This window comes from Chlorocebus sabaeus, chromosome 21 (genome assembly GCF_047675955.1).
Source record: "Chlorocebus sabaeus isolate Y175 chromosome 21, mChlSab1.0.hap1, whole genome shotgun sequence".
NCBI classification, from domain to species: Eukaryota; Metazoa; Chordata; class Mammalia; order Primates; family Cercopithecidae; genus Chlorocebus; species Chlorocebus sabaeus.
Genome location: NC_132924.1, coordinates 36,912,048 through 36,929,674, shown reverse-complemented (window position 1 = coordinate 36,929,674; position 17,627 = coordinate 36,912,048). Strand labels below are relative to the sequence as shown.

General features: G+C 44.4%; 1 protein-coding gene across 5 annotated transcripts in view; it reads right to left on the bottom strand.

Annotated features, from left to right (window-relative positions):
• OSBPL3 (oxysterol binding protein like 3) overlaps nucleotides 1–9,838 on the bottom strand; it is a 183,698-nt gene extending 173,860 nt beyond the window's left edge. For 3 of the 5 annotated variants that reach the window (XM_007981848.3, XM_073009041.1, XM_073009042.1), the window contains exon 1: nucleotides 9,550–9,838. The gene's annotated coding sequence lies outside the window, so the exon portion shown is untranslated. The remainder of the gene's footprint in view (nucleotides 1–9,549) is intronic. The other 2 variants (XM_038004749.2, XM_073009039.1) reach the window with 2 other exon arrangements.
• Between the last annotated feature and the right edge of the window lie 7,789 nt (nucleotides 9,839–17,627).

Genomic DNA, 17,627 nt, shown 5'->3' with positions numbered 1-17,627 from the left:
AAACCAGTTTTCTGGACTCCACCCCCAGAGTTTCCAATTCTATGGGTTTGGGCCGCACCTAAGTTCTGCTAACAAGTTCCCAGGTGACACTGATACATCTCCTGGAGTCATACTTTGAAAACCACTGCCTCAGACCGTTCCTCAAACCTCAAAGTAAAAGCCTTTAGAAAACCGGGACAAAATGTGTCCAAAAGTCTCATGGACAGGAAAATCCTCTCAAACTGGGTGTCACTTAGATATGTATAGATTTCATCCCATCTACCCTGTCCAGCTCAAAGAGGCAGTGGCCCAAGGCCCCAGAGGCAGGTATCACAGGAACTACATCCATCCTCTGTTCCTCGGACTGCCAGTCCAATGCTGTTCAGCACACAGAGGAGGTCTCTGGTCGAGGGCTTGGCAATAGAGGCTGAATGACCTAACTGTACCCCAGTTCTGCTGCTTGCTCTCTGTGTGACCATAGGAAAACTACTTTACCCTCTTTAAGACTGGATAGCCAGGGTTCTTTGGGTGGAAGCAACAGAAAACAATTTGGTAAATGAAGCCAAAGAACATGCATTAGAAAAAAACCAGTTCAAGGAACAAAGAGGAGGCTGGAGAGGCAAGCCCGGGCACGGCTCTGTGGGATGGAAAGCTACACCACAACAAAGCCGTATGCACAGATGGTCTGGCCATGACACATCTCGCAGCAGACTCTCCATGACCCTCCCACACCCAGAGTCCAGAGAGAGGCATGTGACTGACCTGGCTCACAGGGCCACAGCTGAGGGGAATGGGGCCCCTCCTTCTGGTCCCAGCAGACTATATCCAGAGGCAAGAAGTCATTTATCAAATGGAAATCAGGAAGGGTAAAGGGATGCTGGAAAAACAAAAGAGCAAGTGACTGCTCCCCAGCCTCTGTTTTAACACTGGTAAATTGGAATGATAGTAACCACCTCCTAAGTTGTAAGATCTAAAGAGGTAGTGTAAGTAAAGCACTCAGCCTGGCACATGGGGAGCACCCAACAGCTACTGGCTGCCACTGTTATCACTGTTATTCATAATTACCTCCACCTTCAAAGGAAGGATGGTTTCCCCTTCCCCAATAACTCCAACAAGCTCTGAAGGAAACCTCAGTTAATTCTGTATACACCAGGAATTTGCACGAAGCAGCCCTACACCTGAGAAAAACCCAAGTGGGCTTCCCTGTATTCTTTTAGGCTTCACATACTGCTAACCCACTTTGCCTCAGATGCCAGACAACTGAGCTACACTAGAAACCAGCCAGCAAGTTATTTTAAGCTACATGCAGGGCTATGCTGGAGGGCAGGTTGTTAGGTATCATTCTGTTTCTGCTACAAAGGTGTTAAAAACTCAACTTTGGATTCCACTCCCATTAGCAAATAAACAAACCGGTGTGTCACATCAGAGAGAGAAATTCAAAACCTCAAAAGAGGAGTTAAGGCCTCCTCCCACTCAGTTCTACATGGCCTCTAGCAATGGCAGAAAGACACAAAAGGGCAGGACTCTGCTCCTCTCATCCTCCTTTGAGGATTCCCCAGCCACATTCTCTTTTCTCCTCCTTCAGCAGTCTGAATCACAACCTACAAAAATAATGAAACTTTTCTCTCCAGGGTCCCAGTTAAAAGCCAGACTCACTCTCTTTGAGCCACATCTCCCCACTGTAATTAATGAACTCTCTGCAACTCTTCAATGTCTACATCCCCTTCTAGTCTGTAAGCTCCTTGAAGGGAGGTTTCCACATCTGTTCAATTCATCACCACATCCCCTGCACCTAACCTGGTGTCTGGCACATGGCATGTGCTTAATAAATATTTGTGAAATGTATGAGCAAAAATCTTAGTGCATGCTTTAATTCTAGGGAGGCATCTGCTTCAAATTTAATAGGAGTTGCTGAGATTAAAAAATATATACATACATATCTACACACATATGTATACATATATGTAGATTAAAATATATATATTAGCTTTAGCTTCTAAACATTTCAGATGACTGTCCACCACAAGTTACTTGGGGAGGGAAAAATATTTTATAAGATGTAAACTATAATTTTAAAGTTCTTGTAACCATTACGATATTTGATATCAAGCCAGAAAACCTTTACAAGTGGAGGTGGAAATCTTTACAAGTACTACATTTTAATACATGTTTGGAGAAATGTTACATTGAGGAAAGTATCTGACCCACAGAATACTAAAAATAAAGATTTAGTATTTTAACTGTAGAGAGTAAACAAAATAGCAAACTTTATTTATAGTAACTATTCAGGGATCCTCTGCCAACCCCACACTGGATTGCTCATTGCAATTTGATTCTGTTCTGCTTTACATTTAAGCTATTTTTTAACTCAGATCTACTCTCACGCAATCTCAGAAATCACAGATGAGGATTCCGCTAAGATTGTTCATCCAGCCCACACTCGCTCAGAGAACTGGGTTGATTACCTCAGATATTTTTTCATAAGTAAACACAGACATATAGACAGCAACATAATTTTCATCTAAAGAAATTTTTATGAAAGAAATTTGCTTCTTGGCTTTAAAACCACACATTATTATTATTATTTCCTAAGAATCATATTCTACTCTTACTCAAGGGGTCTTGGAGCATCTAGAAACAACCACATTCTAGCTCTCAAACAACAGACTTAGGGAGAGGCGGTTATAAACCAAGTCCAGAGAAAATTCAATTTCAGGGGTACAAACAATGTGACTAAGAACAAGGAAATTACCACTGAGTCTTCTGTATTTTTCCAAGATAAAGGAAATATTTCATCAACTTCACAACAAAATCATTTAGATTAATAACTAAAGAAGCAATTCGTCACACTGCTATTCCATGTATTATTATAAAAGAATTTTTAAATGTTCACATAGCTTAAATAAGTCCAGGAATGATATTGGAAGGCTATAGCCTGCCTGCTATAAGTTTCTTCAAAGAAGCATCTTTGAAAAAAATCAGTATTTCCCAATCCTTTCATACCAGAGGAATCCTTTATAAAAATATGATACTCAAGACTTTTAAAAGATGCCTTTGATATTTCTAAACTGTTTATTATGAAAAATTTCAAATATATACAAAAGTATAGCATTGCACTGCCCCGCTGAAATGTAATGAGCCATAGATGTAATTTTAATTTCTTAAGTAGACAAAGACTAAAAGAAAACAAGTTAGTTTTAATTACACATTATTACAATATATTCAAAATATTATTTCAACATGTGATGTTTAAAAATTGAGGTATTTTTACATTATTTTTCATACTAAGTCTTTGAAACTTAGTGTGTGTGTTATACTTATAGCACTTCTCAGTAAGGACTAGCCACATTTTAAAGGCTGAATAGCCACATGCGACCAATGGCTGCCCAGCAGACACCACAGATAGAGAATTCATCACCCAGCCTCAACGATCATCAGCTCACGGACAGCCTTGTTTCCTCCATACTCCCCCTCCTCACCCCCAGATTATTTCACAGCAAATCCTGTAGCATTGCAGCCATGTTCAAAGTTCCCTGACTCTTTTTAACAGTTGGTTTGTTCAAATCAGTATCTAAAAAATCAACTATGAGGATCTCTTTTTAATGATGAGACGTTTTGCTGACTGCAACATAATAGGAGTTACACTTTTAGTAAAATGCTGCCTACAGTCATTTGAATGTTTATTACGCATCTATCTTGTGCCAGGTTCTGTTCTAGCTCCACGATAAAATAGCGAACAGGGCTCGAAGGAACTTCTGGACTACACATTAGGGTCGCATTAGAATCAGACTATTTTTTAGAAATGCCAGTCCCGTAATCCCAGCACTTTGGGAGGCCGAGATGGGCGGATCACGAGGTCAGCAGATCAAGACCATCCTGGCTAACACGGTGAAACCCCGTCTCTACTAAAAAATACAAAAAACTAGTTGGGCAAGGTGGCGGGCGCCTGTAGTCCCAGCTACTCGGGAGGCTGAGGCAGGAGAATGGCGTAAACCCGGGAGGCGGAGCTTGCAGTGAGCCGAGATCCGGCCACTGCACTCCAGCCTGGGCGACAGAGCGAGACTCCGTCTCAAAAAAAAAAAAAAAAAAAAAAAAAAAAAAGAAATGCCAGTCCCATCAGCTAGCAAATAGATAAATAAAACCATGGTATATACATATAATGGGGTATTACTAGGCAATCAAAAGGAATGAAGTACTGATACACACTACAACAGAAATTAACCTTGAAAACAACATACTAGGTGAAAGGAGCCAGACACAAAAGGCCATATACTGTATGACTCCCCTTATATGAAATGTCCAGAATAGGCAAATCCATACAGGCATAAAGTAGATTAGTGGGTGGGGACTGGGGGAATGGACGGGCAGTATGGGGAATGACTGGTAATGGGTGCAAATGTTTTTTAGCGGGTGATAAATGTTTTAAAATGATGATGGTTGCATGACTCTGAATATACTAAAATCCATTAAATGTTGTACCTTTAAACGGATGAACTGTATGTGACTTGTGTCTCAATAGTGAGCGGTGAGCTATGAGTCTAGACAGGGAAGCAGGAGCTGATTCAGAGAGGGCCTTGCAAATCTGCTTTAAAATGTGAAATATTCATTGATCCATAAAATATTCACAAAAATTCCATTTGAATTCCATAACAATTTTAGTACATTTTGTTAACAGCATTACCATAGATATGAAAAAATAGTACATAACATAGGCAAAATATTTATTCTACAGACAATGATTATTATACGTGTGAATTTGATATTTCCTTGCAATATCTCCTTGGTCCAAAGATGAGAGCAACCAGAACAGGTGCTTTTCATGGATTTAACTAGAAATTCTATTACTTCATCATAAAATGATGATGGCATATTCTATTGCTTCATCATAAAATGATGATGGCATAAAAATACTGTGGATCAAAACAAATTAGAAAACTAGAAAACAAAATGTCACATTCTAATTACCTTTTCACAGAATATTCTAACAAAATGCAAGCAAATATAATTAATATTTTTTTCAATTGAACAGTTACTATAGATAGGACACCATGTTTAGTGACATGAGGAATAGAAACCTAAGGAACACACATTCACCCTGCCTTCAAGGCATTTAACATCTAGTAAAGGAGGCAGTAAATTTGAATAAATTACTAGCACAGGAGGCAACAGGGTGAGAGGAATAGGGGAAGATAAAAGGTAAGAAGTGCTGAAGGAAGGAAGGAAGGACACCAGCAACATACTTTGTGATCAGAAACTGAACTGGGAAGTTTCTCATATTTTAACAAAACAAATGCTCTAGGAAATTGGGTTTACAGAGATTATGCTGACAAAAGCAGTTTATGAGTCCAGCTTTGAAAGACTTAGGTTTTCACACGGAGAGACCAGAGAGCTTTCTAGGCAACAGGAGTGCATGGACAAAGGAAAATCCTTTGTTGATTAATAAAACTCAGACTACCAGTTCACAGGGTTTAGGAATGATGGGATGAGGCCAAAGCTGAGCCCAGTCTGCTGGATCGTGACTTCAGGTTAAGGAATCTATGTGCAAGTAAGTAGAGAAAATAACTTGGGGATTGAGTCTGAGATCCACCATATGTTAGTTGCAAAGCAGTTGTGAATTTCACTTTTCCTAGCCTCATCTGGAGACTGGAGGTATAATAACAACGCCTGCTTTGATGCTCCCCTGAGTAATAAATGCAATAATGCACGTACAGGAACTTATGACAGCACCCAGCACATAAAAGTTCAGCAGCTGTTACTACTGTTATTAATGTTATTCACTATATAAGCCACCCAATAATTTTAACAACATAATTACAGTACTTATTTACCTGACCATGAAAACAGAGACAGGATGAAACCCCGTCTCTACTAAAAAAATACAAAAAATTAGCCAGGCGAGGTGGCAGGCGCCTGTAGTCCCAGCTACTCGGGAGGCTGAGGCAGGAGAATGGCGTAAACCCGGGAGGCGGAGCTTGCAGTGAGCTGAGATCCGGTCACTGCACTCCAGCCTGGGCGACAGAGCGAGACTCCGTCCCAAAAAAAAGAAAAAAGAAAAGAAAACAGAGACAGGAAAACAGAGGTAGGAAAACCCACCTGTAGACAATGTTAGGACAGAATGCACAAGTCCCTAAGATCCTGAACTAAGATGCTGCAAGGCCTCCAGGAAAGGACCAATGTGAGAGACACTGAGACAACAGTTAGGGTGAGCCTGAAGGTGATCTGAACCGCAGTAACTGGAAAAAAAAAAAAAAAAAAAATTTCCAGAAGGGGCCAGAAAGCTGATAAATATGTAAATTTAGACAGGAAAGGAATGTGGAGAGAACCATAAACAACTCTCAATTATGCATGGAAGACTTTTTCCACCTAACAGTTTCCATCTTCCCTAGTATCCTACACCTCAATCTCTTCCTCAGGCATTCTAGGTTGCAGGGTTCTCCAACCCTTCCTGGAGTAAATAGAATTAACAAATAGGAAAATACAGTACTGCTGAGAAGTACATTATAAATAAAACTGCATTATCTAGACCCTTATGCGGGGGAAATGTTACACCAGCACCCAAACTGGAATAAAGCAGAAGAAAGAAGGAATCACTAATTCCTTCCCCATTCCATTTTGCCATGAGCCCTTTAGGTGATACCCATGCCACTCCTCCCCAACTTTTCACCCTCAGTGTCAGTGCAAGAGTGGAGAGTTGAAATGTAGTTGTTTTACTGAAAGCCTACTGCAGAAGCTTTTGGAATTAGTAGCAGTTTCTAACTCTCCAATCTGCATTAGACAACAGAGGAACTAGCTGGTTTCCCAGCACTTTCTTTAAGAGGTATAAAGCATTACTTCAGAGTTCATTTACCACAGTGAGTAAAACCAATCAGATATCTCTTTAGATTTAGATGAAAGGAGGATTTCCTTTCCTTCTGGATTAAAAGTCCCCGATCTACCAAGCCCACAAACCATAAACGCAACCACAAAAATCAATGGCAGTAAGAGTCTCAAGGATTCTGAAAACAGTATAACTAGACACTTGATATCGGCACCAGAAAGTTTACAGCCCAATCTCAGATGGTTTTAATATTTGTATCATTGGACTCTATCATGAGTTAACATCTAATTAAATAATGAGGCAAGAATTGAAGTCAGACTATTAAAAAATCTAGCTCGGCAATTTATTGGTGACCTTAGGCAAGTTCCTAAACCTCGGTTTCCAATTCTTCACCTGAAAAATGGAGATAACCTCACAATACCGCCCAGCAAGATGGTGAAAATTACAGCTTACCGGCAGGGCACGGTAGCTCACACCCGTAATCCCAGCACTTTGGGAGGCCAAGGCGGACGGATCACGAGGTCAGGAGATGGAGACCATCCTGGCTAACACAGTGAAACCCCGTCTCTATTAAAAATACAAAAAACTAGCTGGGCGTGGTGGCGGGCGCCTGTAGTCCCAGCTACTTATGAGGCTAAGGCAAGAGAATGGCGTGAACCCGGGAGGCGGAGCTTGCAGTGAGTCGAGATCATGCTACTGTACTCCAGCCTGGGCGACAGAGCAAGACTCCGTCTTAAAAAAAAGAAAGAGAGAAAGAAAGAAAACTACAGCTTATGGCAGCAGCCTGGGAGTATGTGGCTTATGATGTAACTATTAGCGATTACTGAAAATATATCTCAATAAGAAAACACTAAATCTTTTGGCTAAGCCATAGCTTTTGATACAAATAAAGCTAAATGTCTATTAGCTGTAATGGTGGAAACCACATTTTAGTTTATTGGAAGAGGTCCAGCACAATACAGACAAAATGAGCTGGAATCCTAGTTCTGCCAGGATAACCTTGGCAACACTGGTTAACCTGCTGGACCCTCAATTTCCCATCTGGTTAAATATACCTAGCTAACAGACTTCTGTAAATTTAATGAGGTAATCTACAAAAGTTCCTAGTATTGCTATTTGTTAATTTTCCCAATAGTAAATTAAGGATAAAGATGAAAATCAAAATCAGCTATGAAATCCTCATTCCTCATATTTACAGAGAAGGTTTCATTTATTCATTCTATAAATGTTTATTGCAAACCTACTGTGTGTTCTTGACACAGGGGATCAAGTGATGAACAAGACAGACAAGATCTCTGCGTTCCTGGTACTTACATCCTAATGAGGGAAGACAGATAACCCAATAACCCAAGGAGACAATTTCAGGGAGAAATTTAAGTTCTATGAGCAACAGCAAACAGGTGACGTGGCTTGGCTAGACGGGATGGTCATTTAACTTGGATGCATACAAGCCCAGGCCTGCCTGACTGATCTCCTTTAGCCAGGAGGACCTCACCTTGTATGATACTTGCAGGGTACAGTGTAGATGATGAGAAATCAGGCCTTCGCTTTCACCTATCTGTGGAAGTATCTCTTTTGCAGCTGTAGTTTAAAACATTTCTAAATGCCCTCATCCCAATACTCAAACTCTGAGGGTCAGAGCAACCCCAAAGGGGTCTCAAGCACCTCTGCGCAGTACGCAGACACATGGAAACCGACAACTTCACAGTCCCTTCAGCTCCAAGAGTCCCGTCTGGTGGTTTGTGAGGTGGAGAAGGACAAGCACAAATGTGCAGGAGGCAGCAAGCAAGTTGCGTTGCCGAAGGAGGGGCGGCGCGCACTGGCTTAAGAAGTATCTGGACGACCTACGACAGTGCCCATCAGCGACTCCAGAGGTTAGGAATGCTCCCCGGGCAGCTGGGCAGTGCTAAGGGGCTGCCTGGGAGTATCTGGCTTATGATGACAGTACTTAAAGAATTTACCTGACCATGGAATAAACAGAGACAGAGGTAGGAAAACCCAACTACAGACAATATTTAGAAAGAGTACATACTAAGACCCTGAACTAAGATGCTGCAGGGCCTCCGGGAAAGGACCAATGTGAGAGAGAGACGCTGAGACAAGAATTAGGGTGAGCCTAAAGGTGATCTGACCAGTAGTAATTGGAAAGTCAAAAGAAAAAAATTTCCAGAAGGGGCCAGAAAGCTGATGAATACGTAAATTTAGACAGGAAAGGAACGTGCCCTGGGCCTCCAGCCCGGCACGGGGCATCTGGGCAAGCCGCGGTTGGGAAGGCGGGCGAGCGGAGCGCCTGCCCCGAGAGCGTTGTCTCAGTCTCACCGGCGCGCCCCATCCCGCGGATGTGGTAAAGCGTCGCGCTCCGCCCAATTAACCAGGCTTCCTGAGCCTCCAGCCCCGGCGCAGAGCCTCTCCGCTGCCCAGGACAGCTCCGCGCGCCGCGTCCTCCCGCACCTGCGCCCCAGCCCCTGCGCTCGACTCCTCCTGGCGGTCAATCCTCTGAGTCGTCCCTCGAGGGACGGAGCCCTAGGGTGGGTGAGACCCGGGTCCTCCCTCCCCGGGAGCTGCAGCCGGCACCGAGGGCGAGCTCCCCGGCTTGGGTCTGCCCCAGGGCCGGATCCTCCCCGGCCGACACGGGCAGACCCCGGTTCTGCAGAGACCCGCGGCGCCCCCCAAACCGCAGCCCTTCCGAGCCCGCGCCGCCGCCTGGCCCCCCGACACCTCGGCCCCAATTAGGCAGGCGCCCCGCCACTCACCTGAGCGCTGTGCAGCCGGAGACACTCCCTAGTTCCCCAGTGTCGGGCTCGGGGATTAGCGCACCGACCCGGGAGAAGGCAACCCGGCTTCTCCGGTCCCCCCGCAACGTGCAGCTGACAGCTCTCGCACCGGCCGCAGGAGTCGAGGGCGGGGATGGCCACTCGCGGACAGACCGGGCCGGAGCCGCGCTGCGCACCGGCCGCGTCGCGCTCTGGTCCCTTCTCCGGGGCCGGCTGGCGGGCGCCACCAGCACGCGGCCAGTTCTGAGTACTTTGCCCAGAACTTCTCGGCGCGCGCCGCCCGGCGATTAGCCAGAGGAGCGGCGCAGGGGCGGGAGCGCAGGGGAGGGGCCTGCGAGGCCCGGGGGCGGGGCCCCGAGGGGGCGGGAGGGCGATAGAGTGACGCACGCTCCCACCAATCATAAGTCGCCTTTGGGAAAGGAGGTGGGGCGATGCCCTCGGAAGAAGCCCGCGGATTCCATGACGCAGCCGGGGGACTAGGGATTCCGGATTTCGGACGGGTTGGGAGGGCGGAGGTAGGCGAGTGCTGCGGCTGGCACGGAGAGGGGCTCCCGGCGGTCCAGCTCGGTGCCTGCTAGCTGTAGGCGTTCGGTAAATGTTCCTCGAGTGGCTCTTCCTGGCCAGGGAAGGAGGAAGAAGTGAAGGCAGAGTGGGAGGGGCAGGTTTACGAAGAAGCCTCCAGGGGACCCTTGCGTTCGCACAGGCTAGGAGAACTCTACCTCCCGAGGAAGTCAGACTGAGGCAGAGGAGTCGAAAACGGAGGAAATATATGGGGAGGCAGCACTCTAGGCACGAGATGACAAAGGACAGTATCATTGTGAGACCCGGGGCTCGGAGACCGTGACCCTACCTCCAGAGGCAGCCGCCGTGCAGATACGTGCCGGAGTGATTTTGTTCTCTGCAGTTTATGTGCAAGGGGGTAGGGGGTCGGGAGGGCACCGTCGTTACTATTAAATCTCCCTGAAAGACGGGAAAGTCCACCCGACTTGACTTCCCACTAGCCCAATGGCCTTCTTTGATCCTAGCATGAATGCAAGCAGCTGATGATTTGGGGTCAGTTTGCAGACTGCAAATGTGTCGAGTGCCGCAGGTGGCGGGTGGGAAGGGCATGAGCATTTACTGAGCACCTATTATGTGCCAGGAGCAGTTGCGAGCTTGCAACTGTGAGAAAGGCGTACCAGGCTCCTGTACTCACGGGTCTTGCATTTTTGTGGAAAGGCAGACAATAAAGAAGAGAATATACATATCCATGCACAAAATAAAAGGCTGACGGACTGTTAGTACCGAGAGGAGAGCCAAGCCCAGCTTTCGAAAGTGGTTTAGTGAGTGATGGCACGCTCACCCTGAGGGGCCTCTAGGCGAGGGTGACTTTTACCCAGATTCCTGAGCATGGGAAAGGAGCTGCCACACCCAGTCTCGCAAAGACCGTTCCAGGCGAAGGGAATAGCAAAGACAAGGTATTTAGCCTCCCTGAAGACCCAACTGACCGACCTCACCCAGCTGGGCACCGCGCGTGGCTCGCTGGGCTCGGCGCCTGGCACAAAGGGCTCCACAGTGTTAAATCCCTCTGCCAACCACCACCTGAGGCGCTCGTCGCATTTCCAGTCTCCAAACTGACCCCAATTCAAGGTTTCTGAGACTCTTTCCGGAGCTATTCTGTTCACATTTCATTCACCACGTTCAGATCTCCGCTTTCTGGAACCATCCCCCTCGCGAAGTGTCTGGGACTGTCTGTTTCGGATCTGGCAGGCGGCGGGCGAGGGCGGGAGGTGCCAGAGATGCTGCCGAGCAAACCGACTGTCATGCCGCCTGCGTCGGCACACGGAAAAGCTTATTGGAGAAGATTTCAAATCGAATGACTCCGCGGTTCCTAAACAACCTCGCAAAGCCCGACCAGCGCCAGGTGGCTCGATGGGTAGTGAAAGGACGTGTCTGGCAGGCGCGCGGACAGTCTAAGGAGGCACCTTGCCCACGCCCAGCCCCGCCGCCGGAGCAGCTTAGACTGGGTTTTCGCAAACCTCATTCCATTTTTCTATAATTCCTCTCTGAGAGAGGCTTGCTCTGCCCTCCTCCTGCCAGTCCCCTTCCTCGTTCAAGCTATTTCTTTTTCTTTTGCTCTCCACCTTCAGCCTCTCCGCCTGTTTCTTTAGCATTGGTTTTTCTGTAGGAGACCAACCTTCAATCCGAAAGGAAGTTATTTGCATAGGTCTTTGTTGTTTACACTAGCATCCCGTTCTGGGCTTTTTCATTAATGCCTTCCAAATCAAATCATAATAGAGTGTACATTCTCTCTCTCTCTCTTTGTGTGTGTGTGTGTGTGTGTGTGTGTGTGTGTGTATATATAATTGAGGCGTTAATTGGACAGGATGAGAGAATTATTACATTGTGCGTTGTCCCCAAGTAAAGGAGGAATTGTACTGTGGCTTTTCATAGTTTCATTTCCTCTCTACTCCTAAATAAGCTTCCAGGCTCTCCAGCTCCTAAAATCTAAAGAAAAAAAAAAAAAAGTTGAAACCCACGCGGAGCTAATTATTCTTGAAAAATCTTGTTAATGTTCTAAAATTAGCTTTCTCCTCAGAGTCTTATTTTAAAATAACGATTTGAATGTCTAATAAAGATCAGTGGTTCCATATTAAGAGTTCCTAGAGACCCTCTTCTTTGAACTGTTGAACAAATACTTTTTCTCTTCGGAGACACGCCCATCACAGTGGGAATTTTTCACATTTGGCACAGTGGTCTTAGCTTCTGAAATCGGTAATAGGTAAGCGGGTGCTACCTGAGTTTGCATGTTTTGATAGTAAAGGAAACTGAGGACCTCTAGAATCAGACTACCTCAGTTCCTTTCTTGTGATGACCACCTCATTCTGTGATCACCTTTCCTTGTCTGTAAAATGGAGATAATTATGTACCTGCTGGACTACAGGAAGAGTTTGATCATCCATTTGCAAACAGTTCCTGCATACAGAGTTCTCAACCTCAGCACTATTAACATTTTAGGTAAAGATAATTCTTTCCTGCTGGAGGTAAGGGGTGGGGAGGGGTGCTGTCTTGTGCATTTAGCAGCATATCTGGCCTCCACCTACTAGATTCAAGGAACACCCTGTCCTCCCCAGTTGTAACAACAAAAAATCTCCAGACTTTTGCCAGAAGTCCTCTGGAGGGCAAAATCCCCCCAATGAGAACCACTGGCATAACACACAGTAAGTGCCTACAGGAGGCGATACAGGGAAATGCTTATGGATATGGGTTTCTAAGGTGTGAACCTCAGGCAAATTTTGTTTCCTTAAGCCTCATCTGTAAAATGGGAATGATAATAATGTTAACTTCTTAAAGCTGTCTAAGGATTAAATACAATTTTGAATGTAAAAGCAATTTGCACAGTGCCTGGCACATGGTAAACTCAAAATATGAGCTTCTGGTCTCATTTGTTTCCTGTGAAGAGACGGCATTGGGCTAAATTGGGGATGACACATCTTGACTTATTTGCTGCCACTTTCCTCCTGCCTTGTATCAGACATCATTATTAAGTCAAGGCTGCCTTTTCCGCTGAGTCCAAATAGAGCCTCAGAATCCTTCTCAACACTGCAAGAAGCTGCCACTGATAGGCCAAGATCAGTATCTAAGATAATGCTGAATTGCCGTTCTGGGGCTAGATGAACTTTAAGATCCCTAATAGCTTCAGTTTTCTGATACGATTACAAGTGAGGAACTATTGTTTATCACTTTATCAACTTCTTTTATGAAGGGGTGGTGGAGCAAGGCCCAGAAAGTTCCCGGTGTCTTGACCATAATCATACAGCCTATGAATGGTCAGAGGCTGAGTCTCCAACCCTCTTAAACGGCCGTCTTTTTGCCACATCTACTGCCTATGGAAAGTGGGAAAAACACTTGTCTAAATCTGAGTTGCCATCCTCTCCAACCTGTACAGCCCTACTCATCTTCTTCCTTCTTCACTTTCATCTGAAAAATGAATCAAAGTATTTAGTTGCATATGAACACCTTGTAAGCATTCTTTTACAACTGTTAGTATTAATTCTTGACAAGGATTGTTCAAAAATTCACCAATTCCTTTATTAGACTGCCTGCTTTGTATAAGGGATCATTCTTAGCAAGCACTTCAAAGTGAATAAAAATGAATCAGTGAGTGTCCCTTCAGTGCTTTTATAGTTTTCTATATTGGGCATATCAGATGTGGACATAAATAACTACAACACAAGCTAAAAAATGGAAAATGTCCTGAGAGGTACCAAAAATGTGTTCAGAGAAGAGAGAAATTATTTTGGGAATTAGGAGCTAGAGCCATTTCCTGCATGTCTTTGTTAACATTTTTAACTTTTGGGAAAAAAAATTCTTATTTATTACAGTAAAGTTATCCTTGTAGAGGAAGTTGCAACATTGTTAGTTTTCCTGGTTCAGATACATTTCCTGCTTAGTTTAAGTCAACATGATCAGTGCAACTAAAAGTCCAGATTATTCTAATTCTAAATTGGTTTTCATCAGCTGTTTACAATTTCTGGGATTTCTGGGCTATTCTAGAGGAGGCTTGCTCACCTTTAGTTTCCTTTCTGTTTTTTTTGTTTGTTTGTTTGTTTTTTTTGAGACAAGCTCTCACTGTTGCCCAGGCTGGAGTGTGGTGGTGGTGTTCCCAGGCCAAACTAAGTGTTGGGCTGCTGTTTCCTGTGGCCCAATAGTGAGATGCAGATGAACTCGGGGTGAAGAGAGTTTTTATTTTTGCAACTGGTTACAGGGAGAAGGCCTGGAAATCATCGCCAGACCAACTCCAAATTACAAAGTTTTCCAGAGCTTATATATTTTCTAAGTTATATGTCTACATGTAAGTGTACATTCATCTAAGACATAAGTAATTAACTTCTTTTAATCTATAACTAAAGTCTGAGTCCTGAAGACCTTCCTCTGGAGCCTAAGTAAATTTACTTAATCTGAATGGGTCCAGGTGCTGGAATGATTACCCTTATCTTGTCTCCTGCTAAATCATGGAGGTTTGGTGAGTTCCTTCCGACCCCCCAATAAGCTTGTTTGTGGAAGCCTGGGGGGTTTCTTCAGACCCACAATAAAACTTGTTTAATCCTAAATGAGTCCTGTTAAGAATTCCTTCATTATTTTGTCATGCTTTAAGACCAGGAAAGGCTTAAGCAAAACTCCTGGTGGGCTTTTCTTACACTGGCTTTTAATATTGAACTTATCCACTCAGTCGGTACTGACACAGTTGTTATGGAGGCCTGCATGAGTGAGACCTGGCCTGCTATAGTGTGATCTTGGTTTGCCGCAACCTCTGACTCCTGGGTTCAAGTGATTCTCACGCCTCAGCCTCCCTAGTAGCTGGCACTATGGGCACACACCACCACTAACTACACCTGGCTAACTTTTGTATTTTTTGTGGAGATGGGGTTTCACCATGTTGCCCAGGCTAGTCTCAAACTCCAGGGCTCAAGCAATCTGCCTGCCTTGGCCTCCCAAAGTGCTGGGATTACAGGCATGAGCCACTGCCCCCAGCCCTCCTTTAGTTTCAACAGACTAGCTTTCTCCCAAGCATTTGACAGAATCAGGTTTTTTAGCATGTTATACTGTGGCGTGTAGGCTACTTGTAAAAAGGAATATAACACAGGCTTAGGGACACCAATGTCATACACTTTATTAAACCATGAAACAATATTCCCTTCAGGACTGAACTACCTCAGAAGTTGGGGTGAGCATTTAATTATCCTTTAGTTTCTGTCTCTGTTGCACATAGACATCCTATATTATTATCTGCTGTATATCCTAAGTGTAATAATAGTAGCCCATGAGTTTTAAGCATTTATGTGCCAGGCACTGCCAAACTGGGCTGCCGATTGCCATAGCTCCTGTCACCATTAGGAGGCCGCCTATCAAATCAGAAAGATTTGGCAGAATTGCCAGAACCCTACTCCTTCTGTTACAAGCCACACCAGCAAAAAGTATGCCTTGAATCCTGCTTCTTCCCTTATTACCTCTTTCCCGAATTCATGTCTTACGTAAGTGCATTGGGTTGGTACCTTCTAAACCACATCTGCAAATCTAACTGCAGGGGATTTGCAATGCAATTTTCTCTCTCTGGCCTCTCCACTATAGAAAAGCACATTAGAAGGAAATTGGGTTAGAATTTGAGTGATCCAAGCCCCAGCATTCACCATATCTTTTCCTCCAAATCTCCAACAAATATGTTGGCAGAAAAAGTTGTTATATGTTATGCTTTGTGGTATGTTTCCTTTTTTATTGAGTAACCCAGAAAACTTTTGTGAATTCCTCCTCATTTCCCATCTCCATATCCACTAACATCACCACTGTAGTATAAATCACAATCATTTCTTGCCTGGAAAATTACAACAGACCAGGAGTCATCATTGCTCTTACTATAATCCCTTCTCTACTCTGAAGCCAGAGGTTTTTTTTGTTTTTTGTTTTTTGTTTTTTGTTTTTTTTTGAAGCTGGGTCTCACTCCACCCCCCAAGCTGGAGTGAAGTGGCAGGCAGAATCATGGCTCACTGCAGCCTCAAACTCCTAGGCTCAAGCAATACTCATGCCTCAGCCTCCCGAGTATCTGAGACTACAGGCACACACCACCATGCCCGGCTTATTTTTGCATTTTTTGCTAGAGATGGAGTTTCACCATGTTGCTTAGGCTGGTCTCAAACTCCAGGGCTCAAGCTGTCAGCTCACGTCAGCCTCCCAAGATGCTGGGATTACAGATAATAAGCCACCATACCTGGCCCAGAGTGATTTATTTTTAACCCAAATCTGATCATGAACATCCTCCACAGTTTTAGCATAAAGACTAAACTACTTACTCTTAGCATAAAGACTAAACTACTTACTCTTAGCATAAAGACTAAACTACTTACATGGTTTTCAACATTCCATGTGGTCTGACATCCAACCAGCTTCATCCTGTGTCAAGTTGCCCCTTCTTCCTTTCCCCTTCTCCACATTGATCTGCTTCCAGGACTTAGTTCCTTCCTGGCATGGGACACTTGGACAAACGTTTCCCACTCTCTGCTGGAATATGCTCTTTCTCTCTCTTCATTTAGTTAATGCAGACTTCCTTCAGAGCTCCTTCAGTCATCTGTTCCTCAGGGAAGTCCTCCTTGATGTTCACAATCAGGTCAACTCAGCCTATCATTGCTCTGGTTAAAACTAAGTTGTGTGTTTTTTTTGGAGTGGTGTGGAGGAGTTGTTTGTTTTGGTAGCACCTATCACCGTTGAAATTATGTTTATTTTTTGTGATTTTTCTGATTAATTTCTGTCTTCTAGCTGGATTGTAGGCTCCACAAGTCAAAGATCATGTATATGTTTAGTCTTCTGCCAACCTAAATAACAAACAGAGTGAGGCTCTCTAAAAGAAAATGATATTTATTCGTGGACAGGGCATTCCAGCGGGACTATGTGTGCCATAGTCACCTATGTGTGTATTCAGGGAGGTAAAGGCTTTTAAGGGAAAAGTGAAGAGAATTACATTAATTGTTTCTGAGATAATTATCCTTGGCTTCAAGGATCAATAACAAAGGTGGCGCCAGTTTGAGGTTGGACAGGCAGTTGCTGGGTAGACGCCCTTGCAGAGGTATTTTTTTGTGCAAGGTTGTGGTTTCCGCAGAGTCTTTGGGGATAGTTCTGGGTATCAAGCATACAAGCCTGGGAACTCTCCCTTCATGGCTTTCCCCACCTCTATTTGTCAGAGTTTTTAACACAAATTACTCCATTTTGATTCTGACAACTTTCACACTCTCAGTGCCTGTCTCAATACCTAGCACCTGGTAAGCATTCAAATATTCGTTGAATAAACAGAATCCCAAAGAGTAAACTTGAATGGTGGCTGGAGCTGGGGAGATGGGAGGGGGATGCCCACCCCAGGCCCAGTGAACAGAGATGTGATTGGAGATAACATGCTCGTGCTAAGGTCATAGAGATGATTTTGTAGCAACTTGACAACAGAAAGATGCTGCCTCCTTTAAAGTGGCTATTTTGCCAACGTCATAAGTTAACTGATTTTTATTTTATCCCTTTCCTCTTCAATATATTTC